Source organism: Delphinus delphis, chromosome 4, assembly GCF_949987515.2.
Source record: "Delphinus delphis chromosome 4, mDelDel1.2, whole genome shotgun sequence".
In the NCBI taxonomy this organism is placed as follows: domain Eukaryota; kingdom Metazoa; phylum Chordata; class Mammalia; order Artiodactyla; family Delphinidae; genus Delphinus; species Delphinus delphis.
The window spans coordinates 94,040,090-94,047,944 of NC_082686.1; the positions used below are offsets into that span (position 1 = coordinate 94,040,090).

At 44.1% G+C, this 7,855-nt stretch overlaps 1 pseudogene; it reads left to right on the forward strand.

Annotated features, from left to right (window-relative positions):
* Positions 1–2,023: 2,023 nt before the first annotated feature.
* LOC132424203 (glycine cleavage system H protein, mitochondrial-like) lies at positions 2,024–2,540 on the forward strand (annotated as a pseudogene).
* The last annotated feature ends 5,315 nt before the right edge of the window (positions 2,541–7,855 follow it).

A 7,855-nucleotide genomic window follows, 5' to 3' on the forward strand; every position in this document is an offset into this window, starting at 1 on the left:
AGTTTTCTAATTTTTCTTGGTTCCTCTTTATAGTTTCTAGTTCCTTTTTACAGTACTCTGCATTTCTGTTGATAGCCTTTCTTAATTCCTTCAGTATTCTCATTATCTCCTTTTTGAAATTGGTGTCTATTAGACTGAAGAGGTCTGCTTCATTGTCGGTTCTTTCAGGGAAGTGCTCTTGGTCTTTTAACTGGAAGTGGTTCCTCTGGTTCTTCATTTTACTTATATTTCTCTTACTCTGTGAATTTAGGAGAAACATTTATCTACTGTGGTCTTGGAGGGCTATTTATATGTGGGATCATCCCTGTGTAGCTTGTGTGAGTTCAGTATATTTGATGTGAGGGCTGTTTTTAGTATGGATGCCTGTCACCTGTTTCCTCAGTGTGTGCTGGTCATTATCCCCTTGATAGGGGGTGTACAGGTACAGTGGCTGGTGCCCAGTCTTGGGGTTCTTGGCAGTGGCAGGCAGCTCAGGCATGCCCCAGGGACACGCCATGCATGTGAACATGGCTTTCAACCACTCCTGGAGTCTGGGAGGGAGGTGGCAGGGGCCCGTGACCACTCCTGGCATCCAGGGGGTCAGTGTCAGTGGCCTGAGACTGCTCCCGGGGTTTGGGAGGGAGGTGGCAGGGGTCTGCCATTGCCCCTTGAGCCTGTGCAGCTAGTGTCCTCCTCTCTGTGAGTGCACACACAGGGAAAAAGGCTACAATCCAGGTCCTGCCACTCCCCTCGGGCACCCTCCCACAAACAATGGCACCTGACCTCTAAGGTGGCCCAGACTTCCTCTATGTACACCCCCTCCTGAAGTCGCACTGAATTCCAGCCCCCCGCATCTGTCTCCACACAGCCACCCCCAGTCCTCTCCTTGGTTCTGATCTCCGAAGCCTGAGTTCCAGCACCCAGCCCCTGCCGGCACTGGCGGACATGCACATCAGCGTGGGGAGTGCAGGGTGGTGGGACTGACTGTGCAGTTCTCCCTCTGCTCCGGCTGCCACAAACTGGCTTCTGTTCTTTCCTTTGAGGCTCTGAAGCTACCCCTCTGTCCTGGCTGATCTCCCCGCCAGGGAGAGGGGGCTTCCCAGGGTGCAGGAACTTTCCTCTTTCACAGCTTCCTCCCAGGGGTGCAGGTCCCAGCCCGATTTCTCTCTCGCCTTTTTTTTTTTTTCTTGTTTCCTACCCAAATATGTGGAGATTTTCTTGCCCTTTCAGTAGTCTGAGGTCTTCTGCCAGAGTTCAGTAGGTATTCTGTGAGAATTGTTCCACATGTAGATGTATTTTTGTTGTGTTTGTGGGAGGGGGTGAGCTTCACGTCCTACTATTCTGCCGTCTTGATCACTCTCCTGTATATAATAATTTAAATAAACCCATTTTGCAATACGAGATAGGTCTTACGTGCTTTCTATCCTAGTTGGGAACCTTCCGGCCTCTGGTGTCAGAAACCCAAGTTCAAGTAGCTTAAACACAAGGGGGCATAAGGAAAGCAGGGAAGAGGTCTCAGAGAACCTAAGGACAGAATAAATGGGGCCTTAACTAGGGATCTCCTATCACATGTTTGCCCCTCTTTTTTCCTTCTCTTTTCCTGCCAGCATGTTTTCTCTTACCAACCACTGGCTTACTCTACACCAAGAAAACCAGTTGCTCAAAATTTTCAAGGTTTTCATCTTGCAGTTCTGGCATCAGAGCAAGACTAACTTGATTCTTAATCCCAAATGGTTAGGGACCCATTCCTAAAATAATGTCCTTAAGTCTGGGCAAGGGATTTTTTGAAAAAAACAACAACTTGTGGAGAACCAAGTGGATGGAGTTGGAGGTGGGACAGGATGCCCCTAGCCCACTGCCCAGAGGAGGCAGTGGCAGACAAATTAAAAGACACCCATTATTTTTTTCCTTCTCTCCCACATGACTATTGCAAACCCAAAATCTATTATATCTTATCTCAGGCTCTGCAAAAATAACATTATTGAACTTCCAGGGTTCCAGCAAAAGCACCGTAAATTTAGAAAAGCTAATTCTTACTGTGAACATGGCTCTGTAAGCGGCACGGAGCGTGCAGGCCGCAGTCTGTAGGCTGCGGGCCATCTCTGTGCCCAGTGCGCCCCTGACCGCTGCAGCCCTGGGGACTGTGGGTGGGCGCCCTCCGGGCTTGGCGCACCGGCCCTGCTCTGGTGTCGGTGCATAAATTCACAGACAAACATGAATGGGTACCAAGAGAAAACAGTGTTGGAACAGTGGAAATCAGCAATTTTGCACAGGAAGCTTTAGGAGTTGTTGTTTACTGTAGTCTGCCTGAAGTTGAGACAAAATTGAACAAACGAGAGGAATTTGGTGCTTTGGAAAGTGTGAAAGCTAGTAGTGAACTCTATTCTCCTCTATCAGAAGTAACTGAAATTAGTGAAGCTCTAGCAGAAAATCCAGGACTTGTCAACAAATCTTGTTATGAAGATGGTTGGCTGATCAAGATGACACTCAGTAACCCTTCAGAACTAGATGACCTAATGAGTGAAGGAGTGTATGAGAAATGCATAAAATCTATTGAGTGAAAATGGAACCCCTAAATAAACTAGTTTGAAACAACTTAATCTAGCATAGTTGTCTTAAATTAGTGGTGGATTTTTAAAAAGCAATTTTTAGCAAAAGAAACTACTTGCAACAATGTTTCCTGAAGAAAATACCCCTTAACCTCCTAATGACTTCAGATAAACACTATGCATCTTTTCCACAACACCCTATGATTTTTAGGCTGGTCTCCAGTTATAATATTCAGAATTCCTGAAATTATCTCTGGTAAAACTAGTTATAAAAATTATGTAATTCAAGGATAATATTGCTATCTTAAGCCTTATATGATATTGTAACTTGCTTACAGCCATCCCTGGATTTGGGTCAAAATACTCAACGATCTTCCCACTGGAAATAACTGGTAGTGGAGAAAAGTTTGTTAGTTGTATAGTGTCCAATGCAGAACATTACTATCTTAATTTTGCAATATACTGTGTTTGCGGTGCTGTTTTCATACAGTGAAGCAACAGCCTTGCAGGAAAATAAGAAACAGTTTAATAATAAAATATTCAACTTCTTAATTAAAAAAAAAAACGAAAGCTAATTCTTAGTCTTGTGAATATTCCTAAGTATCAAATGTGAAGATATGCACAGTAAGACAGGGAGGTAAAAGCGGGTTATTGAGGCTGGTAGGGATCAGCTATATGAACTTTCTAGTTCAGTTCAATTTCCAACTCCGTGTGGATTGTGATTTTTATTCCCACTCCTTTTTCCCTAAAATAACTCTTTTCACCTGAGGAAAAAAAGAATATATTTGCAGCCGCTAACATAAAACATGTTGTGTTGCATAGATCCATTTGTAGTTTTTGAAGGCAGGGTTCCACAGTGCATTGTTCTCAAACTTGAGTCATTTGCTTATCAGCCCTATGATTTCTGCCATATCTGAGTAGCACCTACACTATTTACTTGTTCTGTTTCTTTTGTAAACTTAAATATCCACTTTAATCTTATGTTTCTCTTTGATATGCTAGTTACAATTTTCCCTAGCCCAGATGACAAAAACTACATAATTTCAAAGGTGTTGACAATAACCACTTAGCTATCTTCTATGCCTCCTCACTTTGGCAAACAATGCTATAGTGGAAAATCATAAGCATTCAATGGCTCATGACTGCAAGAAATTGTGTTTATCCAAATTGAACACATTTCTCTTATAATTTATTCAGATAGAAAACAAAATCTGTACCTTTGTCCTAGGGGAAAAAATTAAGGAGCATCTTTATTTATCCTTTGGCTCAGAAAAGTGGGAGGAATTTTATTTCTTCTGTATGGTTTTGTTTACAATAAAACTAATTTTTATTACACAATACATAAATTCATCTTTCATCTAAAAGGTGAACATATTGCAGTTAAGACTAAAATTCTCTTTGATCATCACCTCCCCACTCCTCACTAGGGTTAATCCAAGTTATGAATTCAGATTGTATCCTTCCAGACTTCATTCTTTGCGTCTGGCCACTAGCATATCTGTTGTGTTTAATGGTCAGTTAGAGAATGCTCACAGATTTCCTTAAATGCCTTGAGCCAGTCAGTCCCCCTTGGAAAAGTCAAGGGGCTCTGTATGCTGGAGCGCACCTTCAATGCACAGGGAATTTACAATTCTGCCTTAACCTTCGCTCCCTGACTGCACAAGGCCTGAAGATCAGTCAGAAGTGAAATCGGGGCCTTCTCAGGTCTTTGCTGAGCATGCACACAGCCCTGCACATGCACATGGCCTTCTAGACCCCAAGAATGCTGCAAGCTTTTAAAAGCCCCTGAGGACATCTCATTCCCCAGATCTTGCAGTTTTGGGCCAGCTCTTGTTTACCCCCGCTGGTATTGCAGCCTCAAGTAGCTGCAGGGTTAAACAATTGCACTATCTTTCAACAAATGCCCTGGGTATAAGGCTTTCCCACAGAGTGAGCTCTGAGGCAAGTTAAATACAACCACCCTGCCAGTGGGGCTTTTCCAGAGAGCCTGTGAGACAGGTTAGATGGTGACAGTGCGCTGGGATGAGCCATTTTGAGGTGCTCCAAATCCCGTGTGCTCCCTCTAGTGGTTGCAGGGCTGCTGTTTTTCAAGACTAGGGTGGAGCTGGGGTGGGGTAGGGTGTGGGGTGTAGACTGGGTTAAAATATCACAAAACCTGCAGTTCTTACCAAGGTTCAGATTGTTATAAGCATTTGGTTAATTTCTGGAGCTCTGAAAAAGTTTTCAGAACTTTCGGGACATTTTTTTGTTGTTGTTGTTGCTTCTATGGAAAAGCAGATTTACAGACACCCTCACTCCATCATTCTTGGAAGTCCCGCCCCCCCCCCCCCCCCCCCCCGTTTTCTCACTGTTGATGGAAACAAGGCCAAGAATTTTTCTTCTGTTAGACGAGACATCACCATCCATATCCATGTCCGGGATTTGGTGGGAAATGTGGTCAGGTGCAGAGCAAATGCCAACCAACAAGGACAGCTACTATTCACCCCTGTCCATAAGCACCATTCCAGAACAAGACCTAGAGTTTCCGGGTCTCTCAAACTTCAGTGGAATCTGGAATCCCAGTATTTCGTGGGAAATTGCCACATTTTAATTTATTGCCTATAATTTTTAAAAAATCAAAATACTGCACCCAAAATAACACATGGTGGCAAAAGACTAGTTTGGAGCAGCGAGTATCTTATGGCTCTCATCACTGCTATGTGAACTTTTCCGACCAAGTCAGTCAACTGAATTCAACAAACCTTTTTTTAGCTTCTATAATGTGCCAGAGAATATGCTGTGTGCTGCAGAGCTGACTGAGACTTGCTGCCCTGAGTACATGTTCCCTTCCCCCAGCTTTTGAGGCACTTAGAGTCTAGCAGTGGAGGTGGGAACTTTTTTTAAGTTACCACCCTGAATAAAGGGTACCAGTGCCGGTACACAGATTTAATTGTTGGTTTAATTAGCCCAAGGTAAAGTGTTTAGAAGGGTCATTCTGTCTTTCCTCTGTAGAGGGAAGTGTATGCGTGTGTGTGTGTGTGTGTGTGTATGCGTGTGTGTGTGCGTGTGCTCACCCACCATGACTGGGGGGTAGGGAAGGGATAAAATGAAAGCTGCATAAATCCTTCTGAGGCAAAGGGCCAGAGAGCCAACTTCTGACCTGCGTGAACAGCACTGAAGGCGGAATCCCACGGATGCTTCTTTCTTGGTTTATCCCCCTCATATAGGAGAGCACACCCTCTAGCAGCTTCCTGAGGAAGGGTGCATGGGAGGCAAAGTTGTGAGGGCTCCAATTTCTAAAAATGGCTTCATGATACTTTACCCTTGACTGAGAGTAAGCAGGTGGGAAACCTTTCTCTTTCAAAATCTTGACATACCTGCCTGATGGACTCCTCGCTTCCAGTGTTGCTACTGAGAAGAACACATCTACTCTGACTTCTAGCGCTTCTGTGTGACCGGTTTTTCAGCGTGTTGGGGAGCTTCTCTTGGTCCCACTGTTTGGAAATTTCAAGATGGGTGCCTTGACAGGGGTTCTAGTCCCATCCGCTGTGGTGAGCTCCCTCGTGCCCTCTCACTATGGAAACTCAGATGTTTGATGATTTCCTCCCCTACACTTTCTATTCTTTCTGAAGTCCCTATTGTTTAGATATTGAATGTCCTGGTCTGATTCTGATCTTATCTTTGCGTTTTTTGCTCTATTTTTAGGTTAGTCTCAATTCCAGCTTCCAACCCTTCTGTTTAGTTTCTAATTTCCAAGAATGTTCCCGTGTTCTTCACGTGTCCTTCTTCCATAGCATCCTATCCTTAGTCTACAGATGACTTGTTTTTTCCTCATCTCTCTGGGGATAGGATCATCTTCTGAAGGTTCTTCTCCCTTAGCCTCTGATTCTTCCAAGTTGTTGGCTTTGGACTTTTCATTCATGTTAGCAGCTTTCATCAGATGTCAGGTTACCTTTGGCTAAGCTGGAGGACTAAAAAGCTGATAGAGGATTGTTGACCAAGAGTTTCACCGTAGGACAGTGGTTCTCGATCTTGGCTGTACAATGGAATCACCTGGGGAGCTTTAAAAAACGTTGATACTCCAGAAATACTCATTTTATTGGTACAGGGTCTGAACACAGGGATTCTGAAAAGCTTCCCGGGTGGTGTCACTGTGTAGCCAAGGCTGAGAAGTATCACCAAAGGGTGCTCTGGCTGAACCACTTCATCTTGCGGCAAGACTAACATTCGCTAAGTCCAGGGCCTATTTTACCTTCTCCTGTGGATAAACTTTTGGTTTCTGCAAGGGCGGAGGAGCAGTTGTCCAGCTGAAAGTAGGGAGGGATTTTGTAGATGTAATGGCCCTTTTAGCAGCTTTCTACCAATACTATTTGAGGCGCCTCTCCCTCTTCACCCTCACTTTAAAGTGACGTGCTTCTGTCAGTTTTCGAGCCTTCAGTGTATTCTGCATGTAAATTGAGTTGGTGCTCATTTTCTCCCCCGCTAAATGAGAACTCAGCTTTCTTCAGTCAGGTTTCCAAACTTCTGGTGCTAACAGTTCCCATTCTTCTGTGTTGAGAGCAGTTATGACTTAAAAAAAAATCCTTTACTGTGTTTTCAGGAGTGGAGTGTCGGGAGCATGCAAAATTTGATGTGTTCAACTTGTCACTTTTACCCAAAAGAATGATTATCGCCATTCTTTATGCGAAAGAAAGCTTTTAGTTATAAACAATCGGTTCCCCCATTCATTTTTCCCTCAGGGGATAAAAAAGATAGTAGGGATTCCAAGCAAAACAATCTAAACATCAGGGTGAAACCATGACTGTAGTGGGAACACTACACTTTATTGCTATTGTTGTTGTTGAATGAGACCCGGAGGAGGGAAGGGGGTCAAAACTGTGCGAGTCCGTCATGGAGAAGGTGCACCCCAGGTGCTAAGTGAAAAGAGCTAGACCTGGGCTCCTGAGTCTGGTATATAGATAAAATGTTAAAGACACACTCTTTATCCCCACAGACTCTGACAAAGGACTGACAGCCCATGGGCCTTTACGGTCCGCAATCCCATGTTAGTTGGCCCATTGAGGGACATCTGCATTTGTAGCTGCTGCTTTTTTTTTTTTTAATTGGGGTGTAGCTGCTTTACTTCTGAAACATCAGCCTACGTGATTGTGGGTGGCAATCCTGCAGGACCTCAACCAGGAACAGGGTGGCAGCCGCCCCTTTAGACGGTATAGCAAACACCCTGCGCTATGCCACTTGCCTGGCCTATAAACACATTTGAATTTACAACTTCTGGGATGTGGTTTAAGTTTTTAAAAAGTAACAACAACAAAAGCAATCCTATTCATGGCAGAAGAACCCTACTTAAG